The sequence below is a fragment of the Marmota monax genome, unplaced genomic scaffold (genome assembly GCF_021218885.2).
Source record: "Marmota monax isolate L192 unplaced genomic scaffold, Marmota_monax_Labrador192_F-V1.1 WCK01_AAM20220418_F8-fsc00075, whole genome shotgun sequence".
NCBI classification, from domain to species: Eukaryota; Metazoa; Chordata; class Mammalia; order Rodentia; family Sciuridae; genus Marmota; species Marmota monax.
Genome location: NW_026694772.1, coordinates 838,134 through 857,638, shown reverse-complemented (window position 1 = coordinate 857,638; position 19,505 = coordinate 838,134). Strand labels below are relative to the sequence as shown.

The following is a 19,505-nucleotide window of genomic DNA, read 5'->3' as shown; positions in this document are numbered from 1 at the left end:
TACTCTTGCTATGAAATAGGTGCTTCCCAATATAATTACTTAGATATTAAATAGATATAAGTAAACTGTTACAAATATGTTTCTTGAAATTTCCACTAGAATCCTAAAGCTAAGTATAAACAGTACAAAGTGCCCATACTCTAAAGAAAAAATCTAAGCTCTTATGAAGGAATTGCTAAAAGGTTATCATAAAACTGATCTTACAACCCCTAACCTACTATCTAGCTCAAAGGTGCTTAAGGTGAAGAAAGGATATTGACTGGAGAAATTTTATTAGAAAGGGTTCTTCTGGAGTGGGTGGACTTCTGAATGGCCAAAACTCCCCACCCAAAGCCAAGCAATAGAGACAGGGTCATTTACACAATTTAGCATTCGCCTCTAAACCTGGCATGCATTGGCTGATATTCAGCTACTATGAGAACAATTCCATGAAGCATCAGAAGATATCTGTTGGGATGACTTACATGCTGTTTTAACCTTAGGACAATTATTAAGGGAAGATATTTGAATAAATAGAAAAGTCTACATACGTTTTTCTTTGAGTCAAATGCACTGATGACGGGTTTCTGGGCATCAGAAATCATGACTGTATTTAAGAGTTTCATGATGAAGTAAAGAACATAGGCAAACAGTTCATGGAGTTAAACAGAGTCAAAAGAATATTGAAAAAGTGTTTGGAAAGGAGTCTTGTGTGCACCCCAATTACTGCAAGCCAGCACAGGATCCTAACAAGAAGATTTTGAAAATGAAACAAAATATGGTATGTCAAGAGTTTTGTAATGTTTTGAACAACCAATAAAAAAAAAGAAAATGAAACAAAAGGCAACATAAAATTTCCAGGAGCTATTTGGAAATTTTATGTTCTTGCCTAGAGGAAACCCAACTTTTTTTTAATATATACATTATTTTATTTACTTATTTTTATGTGGTTCTGAAGATCAAACCCAGTGCATCACATGTGCTAGGATAGTGTTCTACCACTGAGCCACAACCCCAGCCCTGGAAATTCAACTTTTGATGGTTTTCCCCCTGGTATGACTGTCTTATATTTCTAGACCACCTCAATGGTGGGCCTTAGTCAACTGAGCTGCCAGCAACAACCTAATTGTGCTCTTATGATAAATTATCCAGTTTTAAAACCAATATAATTGTAAATTTCCCCCAACTGTTAAATCCTTTAAGATGACAAAGCATAGTGGCAATTGTTAGAGTTATCTTTTCATCAAACAATGTACTCCTTTCCTGTTTATAGAGAACTGTCCAAAATAGGCCATTCTGGTAAGTCAAAATCACCTACCTTTAGTATCTCAAATAGAGAATTATTCACATGGGATCCCAAAGGGATCGGTAATGTATTACACATTCCATAGTGTATCCTTTTTTTATCTTGAAATATTAATAGTCAATATCAAAGTAAGCATTAAGGAGAAAAGTTAAAATGGTAGCCTAAAAAGATGTGTCTAGGTGAAATCTAGGTGGAATCACAATTGTGAACCTGTGTACTTACCGCAGGACCCTGAATTCAAAAGAAACCCAAGTTTGGGCTGGGGCTGTAGATCAGTGGTAGACTACTTGCCTAGCATGTGTGAGGCACTGCGTTTGATCCTTAGCACCACACAAAAATAAAACAAATAAAATAAAGGCATGCTATCCATCTACAACTACAAAAAAAGGAACCTAAGTTTATTTTATCTGTTGTTGCTATTTTTAACTTTTTAATAATTTTGTCTTAGTACTTGGGTTTTTAAAGAGAAGTCCAATGGGATGAGGAAGCATGGATTTGAGAAGAGGAGATACATGCAATATGTGTGTCTCCTCCTTGTACATATAGTGTTTTCAATGCCCCTTGAGTACAGAAGTCTGGTGAACTCACAGTATTTAAGTTTAACAAGACTCAAAGAGAAAAGAAGATGAGACTTTTATGTCTATAACCGAGTAAAGGAGGGCACTCAGAGCCCCAGTCCCTGATAGATCATGCTTCCCATTTGAATCAGACCTTATTTGAAATGCAGAAAGAAGGCAATTCTAATAAAACACAAAAGACCAAGAACCCCTATAATGTCCTTTCCTCTATGTGCTACCTGCCTGCTTGAGCAACTTAACTGAAACTGATCACACAGAAAGAAAAAGTTAAAGGACCCAAAGTTCCTTTTGCATTTCAGTCGTTGCTTACTCAGTAAGCTGAAAAGAGGAAGTATTGCTAGAATATAAGCATTTCAAAAAGTAAAATAAAAACAACTAATTTGTGTGTTTCTACATTCTGGTAAGAATGAATACATATACATTTTCTAGCAATGAGATGAAAATTATACAATCTGGTGATTTTTGTATGAGTTAAACCCTCTTAAAATGGCATTCACAACTGAAATTGCACGATATAACAATGAACAGTAAAATCCAGCTTAACACTTTAAATTTTTGACTGTCTTTATTCACTATAATGTTAAATAGCAAATAAACACCATGAAAAGTGAGAGGGAGCATGGAATAAACAGCTTTATATTTTAGTAATTTTAATATACTCTTTCCCTACTCTTTGAATAAGGAGTTGTGCATTTAATTTGGGGGGGCCGGCAGTGCTGGGAATTGAACCCAGGACTTTGAGCATGTTAGGCAAGTGCCTACCACTAAGCCATATCCCCAGCCTCCAAGCATTTCATTTTTAACTGGGACCTACAAATTATGAAACCAGTCTTGTATCTAAATTAAAAACACTTCAATCCAATTCTGAACTTCTGCCTTCTCTAGGTTACAAGTGAGAGGAAGTGGATATTTATTATGGCAGTAGTAGAATGTGGTTGTTAACCTCAGGGGCTTTAGAGGTAAACAGTGGGTGTTTGTATCTTGACTCTGATCTAAGGTCTTATCATATTGGGTAGCTACTTAGCCCTTCTATAACTCTGATATATAAAATGGGAACAGTAATACTTTCTTCCCTAATAAGATCATGCTAAGATTTAAAGAAGAGTATATAAAGTACTTGGTAGAATGCCTGACTTTGCATAATAACACAATACATTTTGTTATAGTTGTAATTATTATTAGATTCCTATTTACATAAGAACTATTTTGAAACATATCCTGCCCCAAGGTTATCTGTTTAAGTCACTGCCCAGATTTCTGGAACCAGACAATTATTGTAGAAAAATGACTCCAAAAACGTATAAGCTTCAATGATTTAAATAAGCTGTTACAGATTTGAACCTAAATTTAGTGTCTTTTTTAGCGTTCTTTAAAATCATTAGAAATCTTGCATTCAAATATCTTCTCTAAATAATAAATTGTAAAAAGCATATAATTCAATTTATACAACACTATACCATTGTGCAAATTTAATTAAAAATTAAATACTTTAACATTTACTGATAGTTAATATAGGCATACATTTTGGAGAAAAATTTAAAAGCCATATTCTTTAAATGCATGTCCTTTAAAAGACATCTAAATGATTTGTCTGAAGGTGTTCATAAAACAAAACTTTTTCACAGATAACCTTCTTAAATTTACATTAAAACATGGATGACCAGGACTGGTCATGGATGACCACTCAAGTAGTAGCGTGCTCGCCTGGCATGCGCAGGGTGCTGGGTTTGATCCTCAGCACCACATAAAAAATAAAGACGTTGTGTCCACCGAAAACTAAAAAATAAATATTAAAAAACTCTCTCTCTCTCTCTCAAAAAAAAAAAGCATGGATGAACTGAGTAAAAATATGAATAACTTAATTATCTACATCCATAACATCAACTATATATACATACATTTCACTATATACAAAATTATGATCAAACTTGTCATTTCGGCTCTGAACAATTCTTTCTTTATATAAACCATTGTTTTTTATATTCAAATTTATTATCTATCAGTGATTTATGAAATAAAATTTGTAGGTTGTGACAAGGAATATTTTAAAATTAAAATTTAAAATAAGAGTCTCTCACTTATACTAAGGATTATTATTATTTTCAAAATTCTTGTTTCAGTTTTGCATACTGTATGTATGTATATCTGTGTGTATGTGTTTGTGTGTTTGTGTTTACACATGCACATTTCTTCTGGGTCAAAATTATTTTTTTTCTGCAGTTCATGAAACAAAATTGGAAATGATTCTAGGATTTCAGATGAGGTGAGTTAATGAAAGAGTAAACTTGCTTGAATTCCACATTTGTTCATTTTCAGTAGAACCCTTGGAATAAAAGACACTTAATTTAAAACATCTTTCACAAACTATTTACAGTTAAAGAGACAATAGAGAGGGTTATGCTTTAAGTTTCAACATTATTAAATGTTTTTATCATCATAGAATTTCATATAGAACATATGTGTGTGGCCAGTTTATACATGCCATAGCACATTTTCTAGGAAACTTGAAACTATTTTTTTGTGAAAGATATGAGTACAAGAAAGACACTCATTTATAAATTGAGTTATTTGTTTTTTTTTTTTTTTTTTTTGGTGTTAAGTTTTTGAGTTCTTTATATATTCTGGATATTGAAGCCCTATCTCAGAAGCAGGTAGCAAAGGTCCTGTCCTATTCTGTAAGCTCTTGCTTCATACTCTTGTTTACTTCACTGTGCAGAAGATTTGAATTCAATAGCATTTCATTTATTGATTTTTGGTCTTACTTCTTGTGCTTTCCGGATCTTATTAAGAAAGTTGGTTCCTGTGCAACATGTTGAAGTGTTGGGTCTACATTTTCTCCTAACAGTTGCTCAGTTTCTGGTCTAATTTCTAGTTCTTAATCCACTTTGAATTTAATTTTGTGCAAGTTGGGAAATAGGGATTCAGTTTCAATCTTCTACATATAGATATTTCTCAAAAGAAGAAATATACAAATGGCCAACAAATGCATGAAAAAAATGTTCAACATCACTAACAATTAGAGAAATGCAAATAAAAACTACAGTTAGATTTCATCTCACTCCAGGCAAAATGGCAATAATCAGGACTACAAGTAACAATAAATGTTGGTGAGCATGTGGAAGAAAAGGTACACTCATACCTTGCTGGTAGAACTGCAAATTGGGGCAACCACTCTGGAAAGCACTGTCAAGATTCCTCTAAAAACTTGGAATAGAACCAGTATTTGAACCACTTAACCCACTTCTTGGTATATATCCCAAAGAATTTTTAAAAAATCATACTACAACAAAACAGCCACTTCAATGCTTAAAAAAGCTCAATTCATAATAGGTAAGCTATGGAACCAACATAGGTACCCTTCAATAGATGAATGGATAAATCAAATGTGGTATATTTACACAATGGAGTATTACTCATCCATAAAGAAGGTGACAATTATGTTATTTGCCTGAAAATGGATGGAACTGGAGACTGTAATACTAAGTGAAATAAGATCCAGAATGTGAAAGGTTTAATGTTTTCTCTTATATGTGGAAGGTAGTCTAAAATGAGGAGGAACAAAAGAGAACATAAACAGGGGCAGGGAATTTCATCAAAATAAAGACCAGTGAAGTAGAAGAAGGGAATTAAGGAGGAGGGGAAAGGAAGAGGGATGAGATAAGGGAAAAAGAGTAGAATGAGTCTGACCTAACTTTCCTATATTACCTATATAAATATACTACAGTGAATCTCACCATTACGTATATCTTAAAAAAACTAATTTTAGAAAACTGTAAGTAAACAGCAGAAAGATCAGCAGAGTTTAGGAAAGGGTACAAGTGGAAGAAGAAGGGGGAGGTTAAGGGGAAGTACTAGGGACTACATTAGAGAAAAATTACATTCCATGCATTTATAATTATGACAAAATGAATGCTAATGTTATGTATAACTTATATGAGCCAATAAAAATGAAAAAGAAGATAGACAGCAGTCTTTTCTTGAATGGAGATATCAGTATCATCAGCTAGAAAGAGATTTTGCCTATGCTTCAATCCTATTTCATTTTTTTTGTCTTTATAACGTTTCTCTATTCCACTGGGCATCAAATAATTATTAGAAAGGTATAGAAATGAGTGAGTGAAAAAGCTTATCATTGTTTTCAGAATAAACATCACTAAAATTTATTCAAAATTATCCATACACTTCAGGGGTTTTATTACTGTTCTTTTGTGTGAAAAAGATTTCGATATTGTTGCCTACATTCCTTAAAAACATTGATCATGCATTAAAGGTAGAAGAATAGAGAAGGAAAAGGTAAAACTATGAGGAGAGACACTGACTAACTGATTTACTCCTACAGTATCCAGGAAAACATCAGGAAACTCATTTCTAGTGACAATTTCTAGTAATGGAAATCTCTAGTAATAACTTCTATTACCTCCTAATAAAATACAGAACTATAGCTTTGACTACTTCACAACCATTCTTTAAAACCCAGTTTATTATATTTCTGATTTTAGGTAAGTTATTTACAAATGCTGTGCTCAGTTTCTCCATCTGTAAAACAAGGAATGTAAAAATATATGTCCTTAAGATGGTTGGAAAGATTACGTGTGATAATGAATATAAAATGCTGAGCACATTCTAGATTCCAAGAAATGCTCTGCAATGCTTGTATTTGGGGCCCATGTTCATTGAAATGGCAAATGATTTTTATGAGGAAACAGTTGGATGAGCTGTGTGTATTTTTGGAACCATGATTTTGACAATTCAAACTGAGATAAGTCATCAAATGGCTACATATACATAGTGAAACCAGCAATTCAACAAACCACAAAACCGCTAGAAAAATAGCTGGCATGTTTCCAGAGGGCACACTCTATCACTGAGCAGTTTTATATCACTGATGAAATTGATCTATTTTGGCTACCTCCCCAAATTCAACCTTAAAATGAGATATGCGATTTAACCTGGATAAAACATTTTTCTTGTTCTTGAATGCACAAATGCTTCAAGGACATTTAAAAATTTTATCATTCTTAGTTCATTTAAATGTGTTGTACTTCTTATTTTTAAACATAGAATCTAAGTCAATGCATGGATGGTGAATTTTTTTGGTGTATTCTATAATCTTTTTATCCCTCAGTGAAAGATTATTTCAGAGCTAAAGGATTACAGAGGGATAACCAAGTGGTTCTTTTACTAAATAACAGAAGTGCAGTTCAGAGGAACCAGGATTAGTATCTGGAAATATTCTTGCCACACTTCTACTGTGTTTCCTCTGAGATAGGATATGTAAACCAGGGTATTATTCAGAGTATGTAAATGATTACAGAGGTGATTTATGAAGAATTAATCCATCATGCAACACTGTACATGACATCCAATCTAATGATACCATTAACTAGGTAATTTTTAATATTGCTTGTGCCTGAAATTCAGTTCAAAGTTAAACCCTAATGAGAATTTAGGAAAAAATATGGCCTGCTGTTATGGCAGTATTGAAACAACAATCACAACAACTACTACTACATATATAGTAGCAATAATAACAGCTGCCATTATTTACTGGGCACTTAGTGTCAGTCAATTTGCCAACCCCTTGATGTGCATTGTGGCATTTTTCACTGCAATAGGTCAGGATGACAGACAATAATAGGATAAGGAAACAGGATTAGAAAAATTAGTGACTTGACAAAGGTCACAAAGGTACTTGGTGGTTTTGAGATTTAAAACCAGGTTGTTTGGATTCCAAATGTAGGTCTGCTAAATTTTATTAAATGAAGAAACTCAATTCAAAATTCATGAACCTACCATTACAAAATACCTTAATAACACACACACACACACACACACACACACACACATGCACATATTCAATGCTACATTGCTACAAATTAAGAGTCAATGGTTTTGAAGATACTAAGAGAAATATCTGGACCACATTAGGTTAGTGAGTAAGAAATCAAATACATCATTCAAAATTGTGCTTGTAAGTCAGACACTGATATCACATTGTAAAAAGGGATAATAGAGAGGCATGGGATACAGCCCAAGTAATGATATACACACTCTGCTGAGACAGAGGAAACTCAGCAAAGAATAAGACTAGCCAATATTTTCTAAAGGAAGGCATGTGCCAAGTCCACTATTCAAACTCAACACCTTCTATCAATCTTGTCATTTGCATTTATGTTTAATGTCAGTAAAGCTGACACTCTTAACTATTAAAGGCTCACATAAATGCTATAGCCTGTTTACCATTCTATATTTAATAGGAAAAATTTGTATTGAATGCGTTCATTTTTGTATATAAGAATATGTTTTATTTTTTTCAATTTTTATCAAAATATATCAAACAAAAGGTTCTATAACCAAAAGTATTAATCTTGATACCTAGAAAAACCTGGACATGAAAAAGAATGTCCTCAAATATCTGTCCTACTCCATTTTTCATATAGCAGTAGAAAAGAGACTACTTGGCTGTTCAGGATATAAACTATCTTTTCCCCCTTCCCTTGCAGTTAAGTAGAATATGTGACCAACTACTGGCCAGTAGGATATCTGCAATCTGTTCACCATGACTAAAAGGAAATGGGTATGCTCTCCTCTTTGTTCTTCCCTCCTTCAAAAGGCCCTGGTTCAGACATGGTGATAGCAAGCTATCTTTGATCACAGGGATGAAGGCAGCATCCTAGGGGATGACAGAACAAGAAGGTAGAGGAACTTTGGGTCCCCAGATGAGCAAAGATTTAGTACAAGGCCTGAGAATCTCCATGTAGACATTTTAAGAGAAATAACTCTGAAAGATAAACTTTCTTACCTAATCCATCATCATTTTTTTTTTCTGACACAAAACCTATAGTGTATCTAATATAAAAACATGCCCAAAGTGTCTGGGAGCTGAGATTTCATTGTAAATAGCACCACAACAAAAATGAGAATAGGAAGGATAGTAGAAATAATCAGACATAACTTTCTTATCCTTGTATTTGAATACACGAACAGGGTAACTCCATATCATCTACAGTCACAAGAATAAGATCCTAATTAGAGTAAGTTATATTCCATGTATGTATAACATGCCAGAAATATACTCTACTGTCATGCATATCTAAAAAAGAAATACAATTTTTTAAAAATGTACTTGTCAAAGCTATTATGTTATTTTAAAAAAATTCTACCCATAAAGTCAGATATTTATCTGAAAATGTATCTTTTCTCTCAAAAACAGATTCCCAATAATGTTTCCAGTCCACTTTGCTTCATATACATATATATCTCCAAGGAGGATACATTCCAAGGTGCCCAAGTGAATGCATAAAACCATACATAGTATGTATGTATATTGTGTTTTATAACATACATATACGTAATAAAGTTTAACTTAGAAATCAAGTAAGGGATGTAAGAGGAAGTGAGGGGAAAGGGGAAAATAATACAAGGGGGAGAAATGAATGACAGTAGAGGGGGTAGAGAGAGAAGAGGGGAGGGGAGGGGAGGGGAGGGGGGATAGTAAAGGATAGGAAAGGCAGCAGAACACAACAGACACTAATATGGCACTATGTAAAAACGTGGATGTATAACCGATGTGATTCTGCAATCTGTATATGGGGTAAAAATGGGAGTTCATAACCCACTTGAATCAAATGTACGAAATATGATATGTCAAGAGCTTTGTAATGTTTTGAACAACTAATAAAAAAAGAGAAAAAGAAATCAGGTAAGGGGTTATCAACAATAATTAATAAAATATAAGGGTTATAACAATGTACTATATAAAAAATATGTGAATATAGTTTCCCTTCTCCCCATTGTATTATATTCATCCTTCTCTTCTGATGGTGGGACACAAGGCCTATGTAATAAGATGAAGTGAGGTGAATGATGTAGGGATTGTGACAGCCTGTTAGGCTACAGTATAAGGTTTTCTTACACACAAGCACTGTAATACTATGATGGTCAATCTAATAGATTAATCAAGATGTCTACTAAGTGACTAAGGCACATAGTGTATCTAGCATAGATATACTATACAAAGGGATGATTCAAAACCCAGAAAGGATAGTGCTAGATTTCATTGCACTACTTAGAATACTGTATAATTTAAAAATTATGAACTGCTTATTTTCAAAACTTCATATTTAATATTTTCAGACTATTTTTGAACATGGGGCACTGAAACCCTTAAAAGCAAAATTGTGGATAAGAGTATACCTTTATATGATACCTTTAAATGTTACACTACCCTTTACTACTCTGCCTACTAGAAGGTAACTAATAAATACTGTTAAAATAAGTTAGAGTATTTTAATTTCTCAATTGACATTTATGCTTTCAATAAAAGTTTCCCATGGACTGTGATTTAAATAATAACTATGTCTTTTAAAGAGGAAAATCGTGATATATAACATAGTCATGATTTTAAATATGTATGCCCCAATATTCCATTTGATAATTCTTGTATATTTATATGTATGTATATATTCATATAGAACAGATATGTATGTGTTTATTTACTTTTCTTTCTTTGTCTAATCCCCCCTTTTAAATATTTTTAGTTGTAGATGGACACAATACCTTTATTTATTTATCTTTATGTGGTGCTGAGGAATGAACACAGGGCCTCACACATGCTAGGTGAGCACTCTACCACTGAGCCACAATCCCAGCCCTAATTCCCCATTTTATATTGTTGGATATACATATACATTCTAAGTCATTCCATCTTTTATCCTTTTATTTCTTCTTTTCTTGTCCATCTTCTGAGAATTTCTGTTTTGGTTATTATAATCCACAAAGTAATAGAAACCTTCTCATAAAATAAAGAAAGAAGGGAAAGAAGAAATCATTACTCTGACAGACTTTCCTAAACAAAAGAAAAAGTTCAGAGAGAAAATAATAAAATACTTAAATTTAAATGTACCTAGAAAAATTTATAACATAATATTGTGAAAGTTATCAGATTCACAATGTAGTCACCCACGTCAAACCCTGACAAATAGAGCCAGAGAAGGGCATGAAGGGAGGCCTACCAGGCACAGTTTGCCTGATAATAATTATCACAACAGTAACTACTTAACAAGAACACTTCCTTGACACTACTGTTTAACAAGCCCAATCCAAACAGCCTGTTATGACTTAAGACTGGTTTAACCTAGTAATTGTAGCCACTTGCTAATCAGAGCTTACCGGTTCTCACATAAAGTCACAAGTGCCAATAAGCTTTCTTTCAAAACACCTTAAATTTCTTCTCTACTTCCACCTGCTAACTCCAAACTTTCTTTTATTCTTCAGACTTACCATAGGCTACCCTGGCCTGTGCATACATGCTTTTAATTGTTATCCCCCTGCTTATTTATTCAAGATTGATAGTCCCATTATTGGGGATCCATATCTCTTTTCCTGGAATGTTGACAATATAAAAATTTGTCATTTATTAAATAAATATAGTATACAATAACATTTTTATTAAACATCAATCAACTCCTATGTAAAACAATTTTCTCATAAGTGTATTAGGTAGTAGAAAACAGATGTCCAGTTTCGTGATTAGTGAAACTGAAGTCATATCTATGAGGCGTGGGATAAGAAACATGATCCCCAATAAGCCTACATTCTTTTTGTCATTATGAAGAGCTGAGAGAATATTATGAAATTCACAGATGACAGAGAAGAAAGATAAACACAATGACTTTTTAGTGTTTTGGTATATATTAATAATTTTAAAAAGTTAATATTTGGTTGGAATTCATAATAGTTGGTAGGTAATTTTAAAATAAGTGTTTTTCTAAAAATAACTTTAAAATAAGATAGTGTCAAAATATCTGAGAACAAGTAAATTTCTAAGTTATTTTCTCTAAGGCCTATGCAACAGTAACAAGTGTTATTTATTTTAATCATTTATTTACAAATATATAAAAAATCTGACTCACTAGTCAATACCTTTAAAATAAAAATTATTCTAAACTAAGCTGCTTTATGCAATTTCTTTCACCTACCAAACATTTCAAAATGGAATACATATATCTCATGAAAATGAAAACACTATCTGAACTAAAATATTTTCCACTTCATATCCATCTAAAAATCACTGTAGTCTAGAATTTTCTACAACATAAAATATACCAGAGTGACTTATGAGGGGAAAAAATATTGTAAAATTTTTCCATATGGCCATTTTATGCTTTATGCTTATAGCAGATTTTTTAAGTTGTTTGACTTTTTTTCCATAAAATCCATGTACTATTTTTCTCTTATTGTTTCAAACCATCTGTATGGGACTATTAATAAAATCTCACATTCATTAAAAAATTAAATTTTTAAATAATTTAAATTTTGCTTTATTTCATGAATCACCTTCTACAGTATTCTTAGCTATGTTTCTATTTATTTTAGAAGTCTACATTTAAATAAATTAGAAATTATAAGAGTAGAATCACCCAAAAACTTATCAATAATCACATTAATACTAGTATTTTGTATTTCAATGGAAAATCTTATCATATAACCAAAGAGTCATGCTTTTTCTGTAAAAGCCCAGGTAGTAAATATCTTCAGTTTCTACCAACTACTACCAGCTAGTTGTACTTAATTTGTAGTGTCACTGTAGAGTGCAATACAAAAGGAGCCATAGCAAAATGTATAAGTGAATAAACATGAATATGTTCCAATAAAACTTTATTTAGAAACCACAGGTGCCAAATCTATTTTGAGACTCAGGCCATTGATTGCAGTCTCCTGATCATTTAATTGCTTCCCATATTTAAACTAGTTCCTTATTAAAGACTCAAGAACATCCCAGTATTGATTAGCTCTTCTCTTTCCAACCTCTCCCTCTCCAACTGATTCTTCTGAGTCACTTTTCCACTCTTGCATATCCAAGCTAGCTTTCTCTAAAATCTCACTGCCCTCCTGGCTCCACTTATATCCACAGACATAACAATGTACCAAAAGCTTCAATGTGTGTAAAACCGGTATCTAAGGGGGGTACTTTAAATCTGTCTCATTTGGGAGTAAAATAATCCTAAGGTCAAGTTCAGCTTCTGGAATTTATAAGCAATGTGTGCTAGGCAAAGCTATTTAAGTTTAAAGTTCTGGTATACATGTGAAAATGGATAAGGTGATGATACTACTTTCAGGGTGTTTGTAAGACTCATATACATAGAGTCCTTTATTACTAATATTAAGTATCACCCTTTTCCATTCAACCTTTATAAAATCACTACCATTGCCTCATTTTTTCTGATTTAGTGCTGTGTAGAATATAGAAGTAAGAAAAACTAACAACTAAGAGGACTTTAGTTTGATTGTAAAAACATTTATTTAATTGAAGACATTTTTGCTAAATAGGCCAACTTTCCCCAAAAAACTAGTTTTTCTTAAAGTATACCATTACTTGGATTATCCCAACATCTTCTACATATATTATTTAAATAAATTCAGTGAGTTTTTAGAAGTTATTTTACATATTTTTGTCTCCCTTCCTTGTTTCCAAAACAATGGTGTTGAATAACCTTCAGAAAAAGCCTCATAGGGGGCATAAAGGTAAGATCCTTGAAAGTAGAAAGTTTTGTTCAGTATCTGACATATAGTAGAATATGCCAGATATTTGTTGAGTCAAACAATCTCTAGCACATATCTTATCATAATTCCTTCTTAATTTAGATTACTATAAAGATATTTCTTCATGAGGGAATGAAGTCCAAAGTCATAGTATCTTTCCATATCATAGCAGAGAAAAAAATATTATATTCCACATCTATTTATTGCACCTGCTGCTTTATCCACTCCTGTATTTGTCTCCCTATTCTCTTCAGCAGAGAAGATCCTTTAAGGACATTAGAGCTTGGCAGTGTAAAAAAAATACTAATGGCATTAAGCCTTGGGAAGACTCTAGCAGATTTCATTATTAGCTGCAAATTCTATCTGCTGCCTCAAGAAAAGTAATAAAAGTCCTCTTTTATGTTGGTGAAGTAAACCAGAGGGTCCATGTAGGAAGACAGTGAAAAGCAATGAGAAGTGTGTGTGTGTGTGTGTGTGTGTGTGTGTGTGTGTGTATTTCTATTCTATTTCTATTTCTATTTCTACTGTGGATTTGAAACCTCACTAAAACATTTCATTTATAATATTTTCAACAGATTGGAAAACTTTTCAAGATTGTTTTACAGAGGCTTAAGATTCTATAACTGATACACTTATGATGAGAATACTGCCAAATAGCCATTTGAAATGTTGTCTCTTTAGCATAACTTTCTTATAAAATGCTACTCATTTTGAAATCATTGTTAATATAGAACCTTTGCCTTCAATGGAAAGATCAAGTAGTTTATTGCTTTTGGAAATATCTGAGAATAATATGGTACTCACAGTCACTTTCCAACATAAAAAAGTTTAGCATAGTTGAGACACTTGACTTTTTGAAAAAGAGAATACAGAATTTATTTTCTTACTTTGCCATGAGATAACTAGAACTTTTCTGTTCAGTAAAAAAGATTTCCTAGGACACTCCTATTTTATTGAAAAACATTTAGTGTTCTACTTTTTGGGGGGTGATGCTGTAAATTGAACCCAGTGGAGCTCTATCCCTGACCTACATCTCCAGCCATTTTTACTTTTTATTTTGAGACAGGGTCTCATTAAGTTCCTGAGGCTGATCTGGAACTTGTGATCCTCCTGCCCCAGTCTCCTAAGACACTGGAATTACAGGCCTATACCCCATACCCAGCAAAAATATTCTATCATGTAAGATAATAAAATCCATTAACCCACTAAACTGTACACATGTGTTTCATTGCATTGCAAACACAGAGGATACCAGTAAATAAGGAAGGGGTCTACTATTACTGCCATCCTGTTCAGGATCTCTAAGTTTTTGAGATATCACATACCATATATTATATGAAATGACCTGAAAGCATGAAATCAGCATTCTAAACAGATACCTGCATATCCATCTTTATCGAGGCATTATTCATAATATCCACAATATGGAATCAACCTAGGTGACTATCAACCTGGTCAATGGATGAAGAAAATGTGGAATATATACACAATGAAATATTATTCTATCATGAAAAGGAATGAAACCCTGTTATTTGCAGCAGAATGAACAGAACTAGAGAATATTGCAAATGAAATAAGATACAGATAGACAAGCACTGCATGTTATTCCTCACATGTGGAAGCTATGAAAAGCTGAACTGAATGTAGAATAGTGATTAGTAGAGATTTGAAAGGCAAGGGGTGGATTAAAAATAAGGCTGGAGTTTATTAGCACATGCTGCATGCATGTGTCAAAATATCATACTGAACCCCATCAATATGTATAATTAATACATGTTAACTGAAATTAAAATATTTCAAATGATTGCAAATTTATCATTATTTTTAAAGCCATTTCATATTGATATTATAATATTTTGGGTATGCTGGTTTAAATAATTTATCACTATTGTTTTAAATTGATAAAGTATATTAGTTAATAATTATAATATGAATATAGGAACACATTGTAATACATTATTCTATAAAACCAGTGAATCATTTTTTGTTTCACCTAGGTGGGTGCTCCTCACTTTGTAGACTATGTTTTAATCTATGATGCTTGTCTTGTCTTCTAAACTCCTATAAAATTTACAATCAAAAAGACAAATAATACACTGAGTGTCCACTATTTGTAATATGTATAAATATGTCACTAAATCATTTAATTTTACTTCATATCATAAGAGATAATTATTGTCTACATTCTACAATAAGAAAACCACATTCATAGAGGTTAGAAACTTGCCCAAGGTCATAGAGCTAATAAAAAGCAGAGATGGGAACGGAACTCAGTATCAGTTCGTAGACATCTCTAAAATTAACTATTTAGTCAGACATCATTTTAATAACTCAAGGGAAAGAAATTTCCCAGAGATAGCTAGATTTGTAAAATTGCATTTAAAAATCAAAATATAAAAATGTGCCATATTTTATGTGAATGTGGTCATTACGTGTATCATAAACCCATACAATTATTGACAGAATTCATTTATTCATCTAGATTCTTTCACCCTTAGATCCGTCTGTGACCAATTTTATATATTTATAAAATAATTGACTTTTAGTGTACAATATCTGCATCCTCAATGGATAATATACTCATATGAATTTGTTTAAAAAGAACTACCATGGGCTTCATTAGCACAGTGCCCTAAAATTTAATCATATTTAAATTTCAAATCAGCACATTAAAGCATGAACAGGATAAAATATGGAACAAAAATATTACTGGAATTTTTATTGCTATATAATCATATATATCAAAACGTAAAACATGCTATTGGTAGGTTTTGACTTGGTTGATCTACTTTGGAAAATAGGAATGGAAAGATACAATGTATAAACATACTTTGTTCAAATAGTGAAAGAATAAACACTGTGTTTAAAAACAAAGTTTTATTATATTTTTAAAATATTCTCTATATTCCTGATTTCTATAATCCTTAAAATTTTCCTACAAAATCACTCCTTGTTCTATTTTTAATAAGTATTTTTATATGGTGACTTATTTCACATTATGCTAGAAATGAAACAGAATTATTGCTATATCCATAAATTAACACAGTGATTTAAATTTTGAATATGAAATATATGGAAGCAGTTGAAAATTGTAATGTAGATAACTTCATGAAAATTAAGCAGAAAAAGAAGGGCAGATGTGTTTTTGATCTGGCCTGTGAAAAATATAAATCAGGAAAAAGAAATTCATTTAAGGTAGAAGAGAAATAGCCACAAGTAGGTTTAGAATTTCATGATTTAGAAATGCTGGGACACAGCACAATCTGACCTATAAAGCTTTTCAGATAATCAAATTGTGCCTAGGCCTGAAGGTACTCACATGACATTTGTTTGAATGGATTGTGATTACCTTGTAAATTTCTTTTATAATTTTATTAATGTAGGTTGTTCCATACACATGGCCAACACTGCTTTTTTATCCCACTGCCCTAGAAGAACCATAAACTGCCAATTATCATGGGAGTAGTTTATCAGAGTATGGATTATCTGGAAGTCTTATTTCTTTCCCATTTGGCCTTTTCACAGCTCATTAGCACGTCTACAAGAAAGTCAAGGCTAAAGAAGGAAAGGCTGCCGAAATTCTAAACAAATAAATTGCTCCTTGTCAGCAGCAGATCCCACAAAGCATTTGAAGGTGCGAGAAAAATTAACCAAAACGGGAAGCACAAAGATATTTAATGTATATGATGACAATTTTCCTCAACTGATTTTTCCCTCACTGTACTGTTTGAAATACTGACTGAATTGAATAGAGGTTTTGGCATCAAAGTCCTTTATTTTTAGCATATAATAGGCCATCTTTAGAGATCTCACTTGCCAATGAGCAACATATGACACTCACTGCTAATACCTTGACCATTTTTAAATGTGAAGTCAACAAATTGAAACCCAGCTTTGTGAAGGGAGGTTTTTGGTGACTAAACAATGTTTGCTGGAAAAAAAGGGTTTGCACCAGGAACTGAGACAACTAGCAAGCTTCATTTTTTATATTAGATTTTCTCAATATTTGATGAAACCAGTGCAAGGATATATGTGTATATGTGTTTATAGTTAGACATATAGACTACACACACATACACCACACACACACACACACACACCCCCCACACACACAGAGGTGTGCATGCATACATCACACAAATGAATATATAGTCTATTTTTGTTTTGAGGGTAAATGAGAAACTCAGAAAATTAAGTATCCTATCTATTCATCGTAGGTAATACTCCTTAAATAAGGAAACCACAATGTGTTACATCCATTATCATTTTGCTTTTCATAAGCATATAAGCTATTCATAATCAATTGTTATACCTCTCATTATCTATCCTAGCAAATGAACTAATAATACAAAAACTTCAAATAGATAATTTGTCAGAAATTGTCATATTTGCAGATAGGCCAGGTAGAAGAGCAATTTGTAGACTAGACTTTATATATTCAATGCATCATGGCTTTTTTTATTTTGTTTAGAAGGGCTCTAAAATCATCTGCTTCTGTCACTTACTAAAAGTAGTATGTCTTCAACTACTATTTACTAAGCAACTAAAAAGGGCCAACCATTATTCTAGAGGATTAGTGTAGAGGCATATACAAAACAGACAAAAAAATCCAAGTTCTTATGTAACTAATCATATTGGAGGAGATATATTAAATAAAATTAAAAGTATTTGAAGATGGTAAATACTACAAAAAAAAATGAAGTGAGGGAGGGGAATAGGAATTGCCAGGGGAGAGAACATTGTGGACTGAATTAGGAAGATCAGGTAGAATATCATTGAGTTCACTGAGTATTGCAAAAAAGAAAGACTTAAACTTGTAGAAGAGATTTCCATGTCAATATGTGGAGGTTATGTGTTCAGGCAGAGGCATAAATTAGGCCAGTATGACTGCCCTGGAATGAGAAAAGGTAACAATTTTGGTAGAGGAGGCCAGGAAAGAAATGGATGGGGAGAAGGAGATGACTGTATTTGGATTTACAAGAATGCAGGACTACATTTTCCTTTGGGGAAGTGGCAAACCATTGGAGGATTTTCAGCAAAAGAGTGATGTGATCTGAATTATAGGTTATCAGGACCATACAGCAGACAAAATAGTTTGTAGGTAAAGCAAAGGCCAAAGTAGGCAGGTCAGCTTAAAATGCTATTTCAACAATCTAGACCAGAAAGAATGGCAGTGACAAAGGAAATAGTAAGAAGTGAGTAGGTTGTGGATATAGACCTGGTCAAGTTAGTCCTGGTATATTTTTCTGATCTACAACTTGCAAAAAAGGGGTAGATTAAGCTTGACTCTGAAGTGCTCAACTAGGGCAACTGAAAGAATGTGGTTGATACAGAAATATAAAGCACTGTTGATGAAGCAGATTTGGAGCTTGGTCCATTCAATTTTGAACAGGTCAAATTTAAATTGACTAGAGAGTGTGTAGATAGTTATATTAAAAAGTTTGGCTCAATGGTAGAGCACTTGTCTAGCATGCGTGAGGCACTGGGTTAAATATAAATAACAACACCGCATATAAGTAAATGAATAAAATAAAGATCCATCAATGTCTTTAAAAAATTTTTAAAACGTTTGGACTATACTAAAAAGGTCTGAGTTGGGATAATCATTTGAGAGGCATCAATTTATGGGCAATATTTAATGTCATGATATCATCTAGGAAATTAATGTAGTCTAGGAACTGAACCCTGCTTAGTGTGATACTAGGAATTTGGATTAATAAGAATCTGAAAATGAAAATTAAACCATAAGCTAGAAATACAAAAGGTAAACCAAGAATGTGTAGTACCTTAGAAACCAAAGAGGAGGGAGTAAATGTATGTTGCAAAACTCCTAAATTTATTTAGGTTGCTTACGTAGTTCATATAAAGAAATTCAAATAGTAACTAGCACATTGTGAATACTTAATGAACATTATCTAAATATTAATAGAATAAATTATGTGCCCTTTAGTATTCCAAATAACACATATCATGTTTATGGTTGTCATATTTGTGGCAGAATTAGTTGGCAATCCTTAGCAATATGATATTAAGCATATTAAAAAAGGGTAGCATTAAAGGATTAAGAATAAGGGCTATGGAACCAAAAATATTCCTGT

At 32.6% G+C, this 19,505-nt stretch overlaps 1 protein-coding gene across 11 annotated transcripts in view; it reads right to left on the bottom strand.

The window, feature by feature from the left end:
- The window catches only part of Dmd (dystrophin), a 2,205,817-nt gene that overhangs the window by 1,560,399 nt on the left and 625,913 nt on the right, over positions 1–19,505 (bottom strand). The gene's annotated exons all lie outside the window — the stretch shown is intronic.